The 16,416-nt window shown below is 28.6% G+C and overlaps 1 long non-coding RNA gene across 1 annotated transcript; it reads left to right on the top strand.

Moving 5' to 3' along the window:
* Positions 1 to 14,526: 14,526 nt before the first annotated feature.
* On the top strand, positions 14,527 to 15,938 carry LOC143206892 (uncharacterized). Its single transcript, XR_013008554.1, has 2 exons — positions 14,527 to 14,670; positions 15,736 to 15,938. It is a non-coding gene; the product is annotated as an uncharacterized LOC143206892 (long non-coding RNA).
* Positions 15,939 to 16,416: the final 478 nt, after the last annotated feature.

Below are 16,416 nucleotides of genomic sequence, written 5' to 3' on the forward strand. Positions count from 1 at the left end.
CGTTTTAATTGTGCTTGACCATTTTTATATACTGCTCTGAATCATCAACTCGTCGTTGTTTTTGGTCAAAAGTGAGCCCGCGCTGCATCCACTTTACACAAACAGTTTTCTCATATATTCGTGAATGATATAATGTACACGTTTAGTTCATATCTTTAGAGTGCTTGCTATTTCATTAAGTTTCAATTTATGGTCAATGAAAATCATTTTGTGGATTTTATTAATGTTTTCATCGGTATCAACCTCTTTTGGGCGTACACTGCGTGACCGTCTTCGGTGCTCATTTCACCACGTCTAAGCTTAGCATAGAAATCCTTGATGATTTTGATTTTCCTGGGGCAGAGTCCGGAAATTCCGCATCAAGTCAAGTTTTTGCTTCAACTGTATTTTTTCCCTTTAAAAAGCAAATTATCAACACGCGAAGTTCCTTTTTATAAATTTTTTCACAATAACAAAAGTTGCTTCACTCAAAATGCTACAATTCACAAACTATTGTTCCGATAGCTGTCAAATTTATACACGCATCTTTTGAAGTTCAGGGCTAACTAAAAAACATATAGATTTAATTCTAGTAGTGCCATTTATGTGTCAGGCCGAGGACTTTTAAATTGACCTGTTATAATGTAAGTGTTATATAAGTAATGTCAATTTTTACATGTAAATTATCATTACTCATCACCAATGAATAAAACAATATATAGTTTAAAAGAGATTGATTACTTTTTCATACACCTAGTTAAATATTAACAATTAAAACAATTATGCTAAAAACAAGGGCAATAGTAAAAGGTGATAAATGTTGTTTTAGCCGGATTTCGAATTTGAAATAATATTTGAATACATAATGCCTCGTAACTAGCTTTAACATAATTGCTCTAAATTGTTAAAATTAGCTTCTTTAAAAGATATGAATCAAGAATGACTAGCAAATTGAAAGAAAGTCAATATTGTTTTACACGATGTCGATAATAACGGGCCAGTTTGTTTATGATATTTGATTAATTTAGAAGCGCTAAAGGTTTTTGACACTATTATTAAGTTAGTCAAATATTTACGTTCGACATCATCTCGTATGTGGCTGATATTTACATGGGATTTACATGATATTTTGGGCGTGATTTCGAAACGCATGACCGAAATATTTGTGATGTAGGCATATCATAAATTAGAATTAAACAGAAGAATTAATATTGGAATTTCGATTTAACACTCAGATATCTCAGATAGTACAGTTCTGCAAAAAATTCTAAGAGCTATTTCGGTCCTGTGCCGTAATATTTCTGATTCTGGTTTGACTTTTGGGTCATTATATTAAACGAGACTTTATGTTAAAATAAAAGATAATAGGCTTGTAAAATATTATTTCATTCACAAACTATTAACGATACATTAGCACACGTTCACATCGTTATTATCGTCATCGTGTAAAACAATATTGACTTTCTTTCAGTTTGCTGATTCATTATTCTTAATTCATCTCTTTCTACTTGTTTTCAGTGAGGCTCTCTTTATACATTTTCACTTGTGGAAAGACTCGTAAAAGATATCTCTAAAAATAAAACAGTGGCTTAATCTTTAATGTCTTGGTTAAATGGCTTAACTTGCTCTTCACCCACTTCTCCCAAATTTGCAGCAGATGGTTCAGGTGAGAATGAATAAAATGCACTTTCAGACACATTCGGAATTCTTTTGGCTATTTTACTTATAATTAGTACCTTTATGATTGCTTAAAAATTTCTCTTTGACCTCATACTTTCTTCAAGTCTGCCATTGTTCTTGAGAATCCGTCATAGTCTTGATGAATTGTGCGTCATTCATAACCAATCTGATATCTGGTCCACGAAAATAAATTCTCTCATCTTTGCTTTCGTAAGGACTGAAAGCTTTGAATACATGTATTTGTATGTATCTTGTAACTCCACCTTTAAGAATTTTTACAAATTGCTTCATCAATCCCTACTATGTGGTATTGGTAAAAGAACTATATGTGGACGTACGAATATATCCTGGTTGACGTTATTTTGACCAATTTTATTCTTGATCCAGTGATTTGAGCTCTGCTATACCATAGACATAACAAACAAGGGAAACAAGGCTACATCTGCCAACCAGGTCTCTCTTGTTGTTTTAATTTGCCAACAAGCAATGCCAAATTTTTGTAGTTGTTTTTTTTATGAATATATGCGAATCTATTATACTGTACCGCATTGGATCTTAAACACATTTCAAAGAAATCCTGACCATACAGTATACCAGAATACATACAAATCAATTGAGAATATTCAAATATTTGTTATATTGTAGACCTGTGTAATTTATATTTAAATATTTATAATTTATTTTAAATGGAATAACTGCTCTAAACATCAGATATAAAATTAAGATTTATTATATATTACTAACATAACTGGTTAAATAAATTAAAATAAAATTTCTATTATCTTTTTTCAATCATCAAAATAAATTGCCTTTGAAATATTAAATTATTATTGTCACTATTTACTTCAGTGTTTCGATGTTGCTATGGAAATTGAAATCAGTCTCATTCCTAAATTATTACTAAGCTTATTTAGTTACAAATTAATTACAAATTTCTAGCAGCACGATGACAAGACCTTTTACTTTAACTTATTCTTGTGAATTAAAAACATATTTATTAATTTAAAAAGATATTTGTTCATTAAAAGAACACAAATTTAAGAAATATGTTTTAAAATGCGTTCAATTCAATAAACTTTATATTCAACAAACTTGTTCCCAGACATTTGATCATTCACTACACACAGTATACTATTCACAGTAACACCTATTCGCTTTATTTTCATCAAAATATCCATTATTCTCTCCATCAATTCTCCCACTTGGCCTTCCTTTAAAAGGCACATTCTTTTTTCACAATACCTCAATACCCTAGCTTCTATACTAAAAATAGTAAGAAAGTCCTACTTATTTAACCCGACGGTTTTATTCTATATTCAGTATCTAATTAACACTGAATGGAAGTATATTTTTTAAAACAAGATCATTACTTTACTATATAATTTACGGAAGCTGGTCCAAATAAACAAGCCGTTTTCTAAAGCTATTCATTATCCTGCATTTCTTTAGAGTGTTTCAATAAATACAAATATAAAAAAGCCTAAATAATGAGTTTTAAATGGAATTTTAATGGTTCATAAAAAATTAACTAATTATATAACCAATTAACGTAAACCAGTAAACTTAAAGGCTGTTAGTTTTATAATGCAATATAATAAATAGAAACACAAAACCATTATGTACAAATGGTCAGACTGAAATGTATTTAGATCTAGATCTAGTATGTTATATAAACAAGTAAAAGGAAATAATTGTTTTGTATTTTATTATAGCGTGTAAAGAAATAATTTGTTTGGTATTCGAATTTATTAATATTTGTTCCCGAATGATCTATCATGATAATTGTCTTTTAACTGTCCAGATGGTATCGCGAGTATAATCAAGGCAATCAGTAAATATTGTAGAGTTTTATTTTATTTTCTAGCGGAAGCCCCCCCCCCCGTCTTTTTTATATTTCTTCTTTTAACATTTAATGAAAATTTGCGTTTTCGAAAAACTGGAGTTATATTTGAGCTTTTTGTACCTCTCAAACTTTTGGCTTCGTTCAGTCTACCACTTGCTGACTACTAGCTTTAATAAATTCGTCCATTCTCATATTTATTTTCGTATATTACGTATTACTCTAATTAATATTTTAGATTACAGAAGTTTTTTTTTCAACCAAAAACAATAAAATATAATTGCATAGCATTAGTGCTATCATGCTAAGTTTATTCTCAGTTGTATATCTGTTGTCGCGTTCAATGTAAAACTTAGCTCTAGCTTTTGTCTCTATGACTAATACCTATGTTTTATTGATTTTAGTAGTGTCAATAATATCAGCAAAATTTTTACATTTGAGAATAAAAATTATTACGAAAACGAAAACTTATTTTTTAAACATAAATTTTAACGAGATTCCTAACATTGCTCAAATTTAATTCTACTAATTAAAAACAGCTCAAATTTCAACGATCCTATTTGAAATAACATCAATTAAATATATCCAGTCCAAGATAGAAGACATACATCACAAGACATTTTTTCAATGAGTAAATGCTATTTTAATTTTTTAGCAAATATGAAGGAAATTTCCAATCATTATGTTCACTATGAAAAATAGGCACTATAATGGTTATTATAAAAGTGTATATAGGAATTTAGAGATACAAATACACCACTAGCACATATTTCCTCTTAGATTGATTATCAATATATTACCAAAATTATTTGTGTCCATTTTTGTGACTTTCTAATGGATAGCTGCCAAGTACATAAATAATATGAAGAATTTAATACGTATCCCCAATAAGAAATATAAATGTTATGTCATTTATCAAGAAATCTAAAGCACATGGACATATGTACTTTACACATAATATTTATTATGACCGTAACTGGCCGGCACTTCACAGTTCAACTAGGTGCTTACTCAAACTTGAGGACAATACAAGCAGGTATGTAACAGGGAAGTATATTGGACCCGATCCCGGATATATGTATGTCCATATTGACATGAACCTTGATGTTAAACTCAGATCGAAGCATGTAAAGAAAAAACTCAACTAAATTTTGAAAAATGTATTGGCTATTGGGTAAACCAAAAAGTCTTGAAATCAGTGTGAATTTACATTGTATGTACAAATAATAGAAATATTATACACAAATTCCAAAATATACTGTACTGCGAGCTAATGTTGATTCTTCATGGTAATTCATAATGACAATCTGCATGGGGACCTGAAGGTAGAAATTATCGATAACTTTATACCCAAAAACATAAACAAAGCTTTACCAACACCAATGTTGTGGTTCTCCAGATTCTAGATAACTCTGCCTTAGTTACGAGATTATATAAGACTAAAAAAATTTGATGTAGTTCAGTGAAGTTATTTTTAAAACATTAAAATAGTGATATTTGGTTAAAGGGTCTATAGTAGAGAATCAGTGTGCATTGTTAAAACAATTGCAAATTACGTTAATAATTAAAAAATATTTCTCAGTCAATACTCAGCTTTTAATCTAGTCCTTGATTTATTTTCTGACATAAGCAGTAATGCTGTGGAAATACTAGTTGTATCTCTATTAATTGAAGTAATAAAACTTCAGAAGTATTTTTCCAAAATGTATCAATATTAATGTTCGAATAAAAGCTTTGTTTTATATTGTTTGGAATAACATAACTAAAAAAAAATTAATTTATTCACAAATATATCGCCTACAATATGTCATACAAATATACCTTCCAATATACAGGAAATTTGTTCATATCAACACACCAAAATATTCAAATTATGAAAGGGTTACCTTAGATGATATCCCTTATTTGTTCATTTATCAGGTAACCCCAAGGCCCTACTTACAGTTTCAAAACTATTAGGGTATCGTTTCAGATTATAGTATATATAGGTATCAATAATTTGATTTGGGGAAATGTACCCTGGGGACATTAATACTTGTTTGTCGTCTATAAATGTAATGGATCTTTCTGTTTTTATGTATACAGTGTAATAAATGGACAATGGAATTAAATTTACTTTCAGTAATATATACATTCAGTAATACATTGCCAATATCAATGTGAGTTTATTAAAAAGAGTAGATAATTAAAAATAAGATAAATTAATAAGTAATAGGTTGAAAATTGAATCCAAATGACAGGTTATGTTAGCGATATGAATGACACTATCTTTTTATATAGGACATTCTATAAAATTTTATAAGTATGAATAGATATATACGGCATCAGAGACTTCTATTAGGAGAAAAAAAAATTATATTTTCCTTAACGTTATATAATATGTACTTGTAAATAAATCTTAACTATTAGAATAATTGCTACACAACTGTCATAAAGTTGGAAAATTTAATATTAAATTTAAAAAAATCTTTTTTATACAAGAGCATAATATAATAGTGTATGATAACCGTTTTGTACAATTATCATTGATTTATAAACACACTTTACATAATTTAATTGGTTAGGATTCACCGTATCTTACAATTGCATAATTTAATGACATTTTTCATGATTTGTAACACTATTAAAATTTAATTAAATGATAATTAAATATCGAATACAGTTATAATTTACAGTTTTGCTCTACTAAAATAATTGGTAGTTTCATACAAGTGCCCATTTTAAAAAATGTAATATTACAACGCATTAAGTGTAATTATGAAAAATAACGTTTTTTAACTTTTTAGATATGTAAGAGGTGTTTTATTAATAATTATTATATTTTCATTTAATAAAAGTATCTGTTGGATGATTCTTGAAACGAAATTTCTGTCTAAGTATTCAAAATTTTTAATAACAATGCAAAGTATTTGCATTGCGAAAATGTAATAGTTATTAATAAAACACCTCTTACATATCTAAAAAGTTAAACATTATTTTTCTACTACATTATTTTTCATAATTACACTATTGTAATATTACATTTAAAAAAAAATTTAGTTTTCAATAAAACTAATTAAATAAGCCAGACAAAACTCGTATATACCTTAGAGCTTATATAGAGAACAAACTGGTAGCAAACAATCCCTAAAACATACTCTAGCGACCGCTACAAACCTTTAGGCCACTACGCATTCATCTACAACAAAATCAAATATTGGCAACGCTGGTGGATTGGTACCATGCGGTTCCCGGCTATAAAAGACCACCACGACGGCGTCTCGCTCTCTTTTCCTTTCTCTACCCCCTTGTAACCGTACGACTTCCATGGCGCTACCGCACCTATGTTTTTTACCTAACCTAATATCCTATCCATTCTCCCGTCGATCACTTATATATCAATAAATCGAAATAAACAAGTACTTCTTCAACCAGTGTTTACAGTTCTGATCTAAATTCCTTCCACAAAATAATAGTGAGTGTTAAGGGAGGACAAATAATCGCATCGATAACATTCCGACCAACCAGGCGAACATTCCTACACCGTATATAATTTTCAGACTATTAATTAACCTATTAATTATTAGCTTAAATGAAGATGGCAACTACCGACTGTAGAGTCTTTATTACAGCAGCTATGCCATTGGACTTAAACTAATTTCATTTACAACAAATAAAGGGCACACTGTTTGACACAATCCTAATGAATTAAAATCTCCAATAGAGCTACTCAGGATGTTAAGCCACAAATAATCAGCAATATAAAATAATTTGTTTTAAACTGGTTTTATCAACATTTAGTCGTCATATTGTTTACTAATTGACCATTAAATATTTATGTAGTATGTAATTTTTGCATGCTTTATAAAAATATCCGTTCTCTGTTATTAAAAAATGTCGGTATTAATATTGTTTTCACAAAAGAACACTTGGAAATTCAGGAAAACGTAACACCATTTATTTCATGTAATCTGATAATCAGGATTTAGATCATATTTTATTTTACATCCCCTTGCTGACGTTCCTCTACATAATATTTTATAGAATATCGAGACAAACATACTCTTTATTTAATGAAGTTTGGGTTTCCAGTGAATTTTTTAAATATTTATAAAATTATAAGTCTTCAAATACATATATTGTTGTAAGTTGTATCATCTTAAATAATACTAAAAAGAGACAAAGCATAAAAAAAGGATTAGTGCTGTTGTATATTTCAATCAAAATGAAATATTTTGCAATGCCTTTCTCTAAATTATTTGGATTTAATATTAAGCAACAAAAAGTAGCATAGTTCTACCTACTAAAATGGAACAATACTTATTACCGCAATTAGATCAGGTCTACTGAACAATTTGAATGAAAATCTCTTGTTATAGTAGTGAATAGTAGAGAGATTCACATCAATTAATCTTTCGAATGACCATAATCGATTAGACTTTGTAAGTGATGCAAAAGTTACATTATTGCTGCACGAACGATTATATCATCCCGCAATAGAAAAAAATATGACACAAGAAAAACAAGCTACATAATATATCAAATAAAAAGTGAAATAGTCCACTAATTATAAAGATGATTATTAGCGTTAATGTTCTTGTTAAAATAAATATTTATTTTTACTTACTCTACGTTATTCCATATATTAGTAGTAGTCCAAATTGATAACAAATTCTTACCTGAAAAAAATAAATAGTTGTTAATATTAACTTAATTGATTAATTAAATAATATATTTGTTCGATTTATACACGAGAAAAGGTCATACAAATGTACAAAATCAATCCGCACTAAATATGATCATTCCAATCAATGATATGATCTGAAATGTCAGATATTATTTATATATATATATATATATATATATATATATATATATATATATATATATATATATATATATATATATATATATATAAAGTAAGATTGAAGCAAAGCAAATCTCATTAACTTACATTTATAGTGTATGAATGTTATCATTAACTAATTAACAAAAGAAATTATAACTGAGATTGTGCTAAGCATGTCTAAAACAATGAAATCGACGTTACAATAATCATGAATAGAATTATAATATTTCATTTAATACTTTTATTATAGCCATCGCTGTATATTACAAAAAAATCTACAAGAAAATAAAAATAGACTCAAAATAATATAAAGCAAATTTCTTGTTAATAACTGATGGCAAGTAGTAAAGTCATTACACCATAATTATTTATCTCTATTTATCCGACTCTCTCAATGAAAGAGCGGAAACTATAAAGACGAAGGAAGTTACTGGCTTAATAGCCAGTAACTTCCTTAATATCCTTAATTTATATATTAATATCACTAGAATTAAAGGATTTGCATGATGAGAGATCTTCACTCCTAACCTTTTGGTTTTATTGTTTACATTTAATAATGTCTCTTGAGTACTCTTAATGTATGGTCTGGATTTTCCTTTCTAAATTACAATTCATCTAAAAAAGACTGAATATGTAAGTGTGGTTTATGGAGATTGTTATTGACAATTCATCACATTAGGACTCTTATAATAACATTATTATAATTTATTAAACAGCCAAAATCCTTTAGATTCTCTAACTGGGAAAACTGTGAGCAACATTTTGGATAAAATTTATAATTTTAAAAAACTGCAGCATAATAGTGGCTTCATTTATTAACAATAAAGATATATAAAGTGAAGATATATTCGGATATGACTCAATAGCCGGCTTGGTTGGCACAGTGGTAAAGGCGACAGGACTGCCATTCTACTGTTGCGATAGTCCCGGGTTCGAATCCTGCTGGGGCAAGGTCGTAAATTTATGTTCGATTGTTCAACATTTGTAATTGTCCTTAGGCAAGAATGCAACAACCGACATTATTTGTATAAAAATTCCGAAGGAAGATAAAATGTTATCGTGCATATATATCCGACTTAGCAGACGACAAAATGTATTAAATAATCTAATAATTCAACGATATATATATTATAAATATTAAGCACCTTTAACTACTGGACATTGTAAAAAGGTATTATCTGAATTTATTATTAACTAACGGGTAAAACGTAACTTCTATATTTAGTAACAAATAATTTTTACAGAATGCAATAACATATTTAATGCGTGTTTGTAATACGCATTGTCAAAGCAAGTGCCTATAAAACCGTAAAACGAAAACTGTAAATTTTATTCAAGATAATATTAATTTAATCTAGCTTAATGCTACATATTTATCACTTATATTTCTAGATAAATAGTGCATAATTATATTAATTTATGACTGAATATAACAAATAACTTACTATAAAATATGACGCATTGTATACAGTATAAACATTTCCTTTTTTAGTCATTTTCGCTAGCCTCACTTAATTTTTTATTCTTCTTTCATAAATTGCGAGAGGCAGCTCAAAAATTTATGACACAGTAAAATAAAATGTGATAAAATACACAAGTATATAGGTCAAACTCTCTAATAATATTTTGACGTGCATTTTCAGCAATATGGTCCATTCAAAAACATTAAGAAATACCACACCTATAGAAAAATATTGCCAATTGTTAGTACTAAAAAGCTAGGAAAAGTATATACCGAAAAGTTCTGGGCCAAGCATATCTTATTGTGCAACATGCAAGCAGTTCATTAACTGGAGTATGAACAAATAAGATACAATTTTTATCTCAAGTATGTACTAGATTATTACGAAGATAGATTTTTCGAATACCAGAGATAAAGCTCTGATTTTTGTCCTGTAGAAATAAGGCGTCAAATAACAAAAACCTTTAGAAACTTTCCTGGTGAAAAAAAGCTTTTATACAGTAACTTTGGAATATATAGGATAGTTTGCAACAAGGATACTACAGAGTACGTAAAATTAAATCACAATACTTAAAAAAAGAATAAATTAATAATAAATCAATTAGTAAGAGTCGGATTTTATTAAAAGATTTAATGATTGCTTTCTGCTAATAATATTTAGTTAAACAAATCTTAATAAGGTTATTAAATCGATAATTCTTCGAATAAAATATGTAACATGCGTCATCAGTGCCGTCGAATGGTTGTACAGTTTGTTAAATACAGTTTGTAAACTTGCCAAATTGAGTTTACAAGCCGAATTCGAATACATCATACGGCATTTATGACGTGCGTTGATTGTTTTATCGAAAGTGCTGTTGAGATGCTGGAGAGAAAACAGGTTGTAAATTAAATACAATCTATTTTCACTCTTCCTTGAATATATTAATATCTAAAAAGACGCGCTGTTTATTTTAATAAATTATTTAATTATTACATTGTTACTAGTTGTTTCCGTCTAACCTACAATTTGTCTTTATGGTTACAGTCTCTGGCGAAATAATGTTTATACATGTCACTGCTGTATTTTCTAATATATGCAACTCACTACACAACACTACACAAAATCAGATGGTTTGATTCTTTTGAGTATGTGTCCGGTTCTTGCGATATCCAAAAGCTGCAATATTTCAATATTATCATGAGAATGAAGTCTTTCCTCATGCCCCCATGCAATTCTCTTCGTTTCTTGACTGAGTGTGGGTATCTAAGGCCTCGATGTAGGTAAATAGTCCTATAGTATTTGGGTGCACCCACAATACCTCTCAGGACATTGTTCTGAAAAATTTGTATTTTGTTTATGTTACTCTTTGCAAAATATCCCCATAATTCAACTCCGTATGTCCATATAGATTTCAGTATTTGCTTATATAATAGCAATTTATTATGTACTGATAATTGTGATTTTCTTCCAATTAGCCAGTACATTGTCATATATTTCAATTTTAGTTCTTTTCTTTTCTTCTTTATATGTTCCTTCCAGCGAAGTTTTGCATCAATATTCATTCCAAGATATTTAGCGTTGTTGCTATATGGAATGACAGTATTATTTAATATTATTGGTGCTTGTACGGTTTGTTTATAAGTGAACTGCATATGTACAGATTTACTTTCATTAATTCTTATTTTCCATGCTTGTCTATAATTATTTATATTGTCACTTGCCTGTTATCACAAGTGTAGAGTAGAGAAAGCATTGGTCCCAGTACAGTTCCTTATGGTACACCTGCTTTAGCTTCTTTTATTGTACATTAAGCTCCTTCTTGTTTGACTCTAAACATTCTACTTGTAATGTATGATTTTAATAGTTCGGTGTGTTGTTTTGTAGCATTTTTTGTAGTTTATGAACAAGGCCTTCATGCCAAACCTCATCGAAGGCTTGTGCTAGATCTAAGAATATAGCTGAGCATACTTTTTTGTATTTATGGGATTTTCCAATAATATCTGTTATTCTGTGGAGCTGGTCAATTGTTGAATGGTTATTAATAAACCCAAACTGGTGTGTTGGTATTAAGTTTTTTCTCTCTATGATCGGTTTTATTCTTTTCAACAGAAATTTTTCAAAAACCTTAGATATTACTGACAACAGTGATATACGTCTATAGGCTTTTATTTCATTTAGCGACTTCTCAGGTTTTGGGATCAAAATGCCTACATGTTTTAATCTAAATGCTGTATAGATAAAATTCGTGAGTTTTATTATTTCGTATCTTGGTAGTTTTTGTAGTAATTCTCCTGTTTCTAAATCACAGCCTGGTAATTTTCTGGGGTTAATGTCAGTTTTAATAACTTGGGTTAGGTCTTTCGGCGTGACTAATTCGATCATCGAATCTTCAGCTTATACAAATTAAGATAAAAAAACAAATAGCTTGTTAGTGTTAACTTACCGTATTGCTACAATAGATAATAATAAAATATAGTACAAATATCATATGACCGGTTAGTGTTTGAGGTTAATTAATAATGAAAAATATATATACACTTAAATATTTTTGATTCTTTGTGATTTTGATATTTCTTATGTTTTTCGACGTTTAACCGTTTTCGGTCTTCTGGTTCAATTCTTCAGCAATTCTTCCTTGTAATTATTTAGTAGTTCTGATACATTTTCTTAATTATTTGTTCTTAATTCTGACTTATTCTGATGTTCTTCTTAGTTGCAGTTCTTTATTCAATTCTTCGTTCACTACATTTTCATATCAAAAATCTGATTCTCGTTATCGGTGAACGTTATTTCATTATTTTAGCTACCCCATCGGTTTCTTGATAGTGGTGGATAAGGATACCATGCTACATTTTTTTTTGTCTCAAGTCATAATTCTTTTCCAGTGTCATAATATTACGAAAAACAATTAAATGGTCTCATAAATTAGACCCCTGGACTATATAAAAAGGTTACAATTATTAGAAATAATATAATTTTCGTAAACTAAAATTTAAACGACTTCTTTAAATATAAATAATTAAAGCTAATGAATAAATTATGAAAATATAGAAAATGTTCTCTTATCGTTTTATAACATTATCTATTTGCTGCGTTTACAGCGATAAAAAACGGTGAAATTTTAGACAAAACAAAACCACGGTCTTTTAATTAAAGAGCCATTTCGGCTAAACAATTTTAAGAAAAGAATCCGGAGGGTCCCTTATTAGCTGCCACGCAATAAATTGATAGAAATATTTTCAAATCACTGAATCGGGAAATTATTGTCCGGCATAATTTATAGCGGCATTCGTTATTTCCGTTTTATTGATTAAAAGGAGACACGATTGATTTTCCAACCATTGGAGAGTTTTTGCAAATCTCATTAATTCACGCAATTAATTTAATTCAGGTTTTATTAGATTAGAATTAATTTCTAAATAAGTAAAATATAACCACTTTATATTTACGAAATTATGCACTGATATCACTCACTTTCTATTGCTTTCAGTTACTTACAAGGTGTTGATCTTGTCAATGTTAAATTATATATTAAATAAGAGGTATTTATGGGATCATTTTGACGATGATCTTCCAACAGGTGGATCACTTAGCTAATACTTTCGAATTGGAAACCAACAAAGGTTCTTTTCACCGTTGAAGGTAAGTAAGCCTTATGCTGGGCAAGCAAAAGATCTAGAGCTACTACTCGATGAAGATCCCAGTATAAACAAATTCCATAAAGTGTATGGATAAATACTAATATTTTGTATTTTAAATGATATTAAAATAGAGAGTGAGTGAGCTAAAATATTATTATTCCCTTATTGTTAAACTATTAATGATGAAGAAAGGTAGTGGCTTAATATATTACTAGAATAATGGGATTTCACTCTTAACATTTTCGTTTTATTATTTACGTTTAATAATGTCTCTTGAATACTCTTTATGTACAGTCTGAGTTTTCTCTTCTTAATTATAATTCATCTAAAAAAGTCTGAATATGTAACTGGTTTCTTGAAATTGTTATTGACAATTCATCACATTAGGACTTTTATAATAAGAATTTATTAAACAGCCAAGATCCCTTAGATTCTCTAAGTGATGAAAGTGTGAGCAACATTTTGGATAAAGTCCTTAGACGGTTGAAAACAACCCTTACACTGGCCAAGCAAAAGATCTAGAGGTACTACTCGATAGAGATCCCAGTATGAACAAATCCCAAAAAATGTATGGATAAATACTTATATTTTGTATTTGAAATTATATTAAAATAGAGAGTGAGTGAGCTAAGACTTATTGTGCTTATTAGTATTCTCTTATTGTTAAACTATTAAAGTTGAAGAAAGGTATTTTATTTAGTTATAAGTAGTTTCATTTAAGATTTTATACCATTTGTGATTATTACCGTCTTGTTGAAACTATTCAAGAAATATGGTAGTTATAATTTAGCGATTAAGAAAAGTAATAGGTCAATTGAAAAGTCCCCGGCCTGACACATAGATGGCGCCAATATAATTGGATGGCTAATCCTCAGAAGATGGGTATATAAATTTGACAACAACCGGATAAGTATTTTTTCAATTATAGCATTTTGAGTGATTCAACTTTTGTTATTGTGAAAAAATGGATAAAATGCAATTTCGCGTGTTAATAAACTATTGATTTTTGATGGGAAAAAATACAGTTGAAACAAAACTTGGCTTCATGCCGAGTCTCCGGACACTGAGCCAGGAAAATCAAACATTAAGGATTGGTATGCTAAGTTTAGACGTTGTGAAATGAGCACCGAAGACGGTAAACGCAGTGGACGCCCAAAAAAGGTTGTTACCGACGAAAACATTAAAAAAATCCACAAAATGATTTTTATGAATCTGTACATTATATCATTCACGAATATTTGGGTGTGGGGAAGCTATGTGAGTATATAAGTGACCATATAACAATTAATCCTTTTAATTTTTTTATTATTTTAATTATATATTTAATAGATCTAAGTTTTGAAAATGTAATAGTTCATTTAATGTATATTCGGCTGTCTCATTGCATTATTAATTTAATATGCAAACACAGATAGAAATAAATATAAAGACATTTTTTTTACTTTAGTTTACGTTATATTTCAAATATATTTCTGTTCTTATATTGAACTGAAAAATTTATTCTGAAAATAAATTTTAGTAACATTAGCATATTATTTTTGATAATTTTACTGAATTGTGAGAAAAACATGATTAATAAACCGTGGTCGAATTCCGACCACATTGCTATCACTAGTAAAAGTAAAAACACTGGGAGTTCGAAAATAATATTGTACATATGATAAGAACAAAAAGAGTATTGTACAATTTTTCTTAATAATCTTAGTCTTGGTTTAATTTTGCGTTTATATTGTTCTATTTTCGGGAATAAATTGTGATACGTTGTAATATAATAACTTATAAGCTGCTTATATTTAGTTTATTGTTGTGTAAAACTGTTCCTAATAACTTCCTTTAATTAATAGGCGAGACAGAGAATACAAGATGGAACATTTTAATATTAACCTTCATATTTTAAAATCAATTATATTACTTTAACACCTTCACAATCAAACGTATTTATTATTGCAATGTAACTAATTAATATGTATTTACTGATCACAAATGCGTTAATAATGATAGACTATATTTGAATTAAAACAAACATTGTATAATATAATTGTTATTGTTCATGATTGTGTTATCATTATTATTAAAATGTAACAACATTTCAACTCTACAGTATAACTTAAGAATTTAAGATAACCCAAAATAGAACTTCCAGACATTGCCTTTAAAATAACAAAATTTTTAAAAACATGTAATAAAATAAAGGAGTTGTTGTTATTTCAATTTGAATCAATATTTGAAAATATAGAACCAAATTGAGCCATGCTTGGTAATATTAGAATAAAATTTGTCTAGGTCTTGTTACTCATAATGTTTTTTAATAATTTATTGCAGATATATTGTATTTAATGTTAGAAAAAGGAATTGTTTTATTACTGGAGCAAAGTTAGTGCTTAACTTCAAGTTCAGGGTGGACTACATGTTTTAACTCTGATCTGACAATCAGCTATTAAAGAACTTACCATATACCATAACTACTGAGACTGTATTATTTACTATAGTTTAAGCTTTTAGATAATATATGTCATTATATAACATCATTTTTGTTTCAGTATTTTATTTACATTAGAATTTTGTTATATATCAAAGCCAAGATAAACCAATAATGAAAGTTGATGCGGCAACATTGCGAAATTATAGCGCCATGAAGTTTGATTACATGATTTCACTGTTGTTTTGGAAAGAGTATAGTTAACTGTTTTAGTTATTATAATGTCTTCCCATATGTATTAGTTGTTGCATAAAATATACACATTCTCAAAATATCGAATACATCCTGGTAGCACTAATTCATTTCATTTTTCATTTATATTTTATTATATTACGTTCAGAATACCAATAATATATGTAAAATATATACAGATTTTCTGAGAATTGGTAGAACAAATAACAGAAACACAAGGTTCACTCCGGATAAACTGGGTAGGTCAAATGCTTATCGGGCCAGCTGTACGTCTAGGAATGTTATTTATGGTTTACTAATCATTACATTCGCCAACATTTTCATTCAGAAAT

Source organism: Rhynchophorus ferrugineus, unplaced genomic scaffold (assembly GCF_030347505.1).
Source record: "Rhynchophorus ferrugineus isolate W39M unplaced genomic scaffold, kcgeb_rfMv2 rfM1, whole genome shotgun sequence".
In the NCBI taxonomy this organism is placed as follows: Eukaryota; Metazoa; Arthropoda; class Insecta; order Coleoptera; family Curculionidae; genus Rhynchophorus; species Rhynchophorus ferrugineus.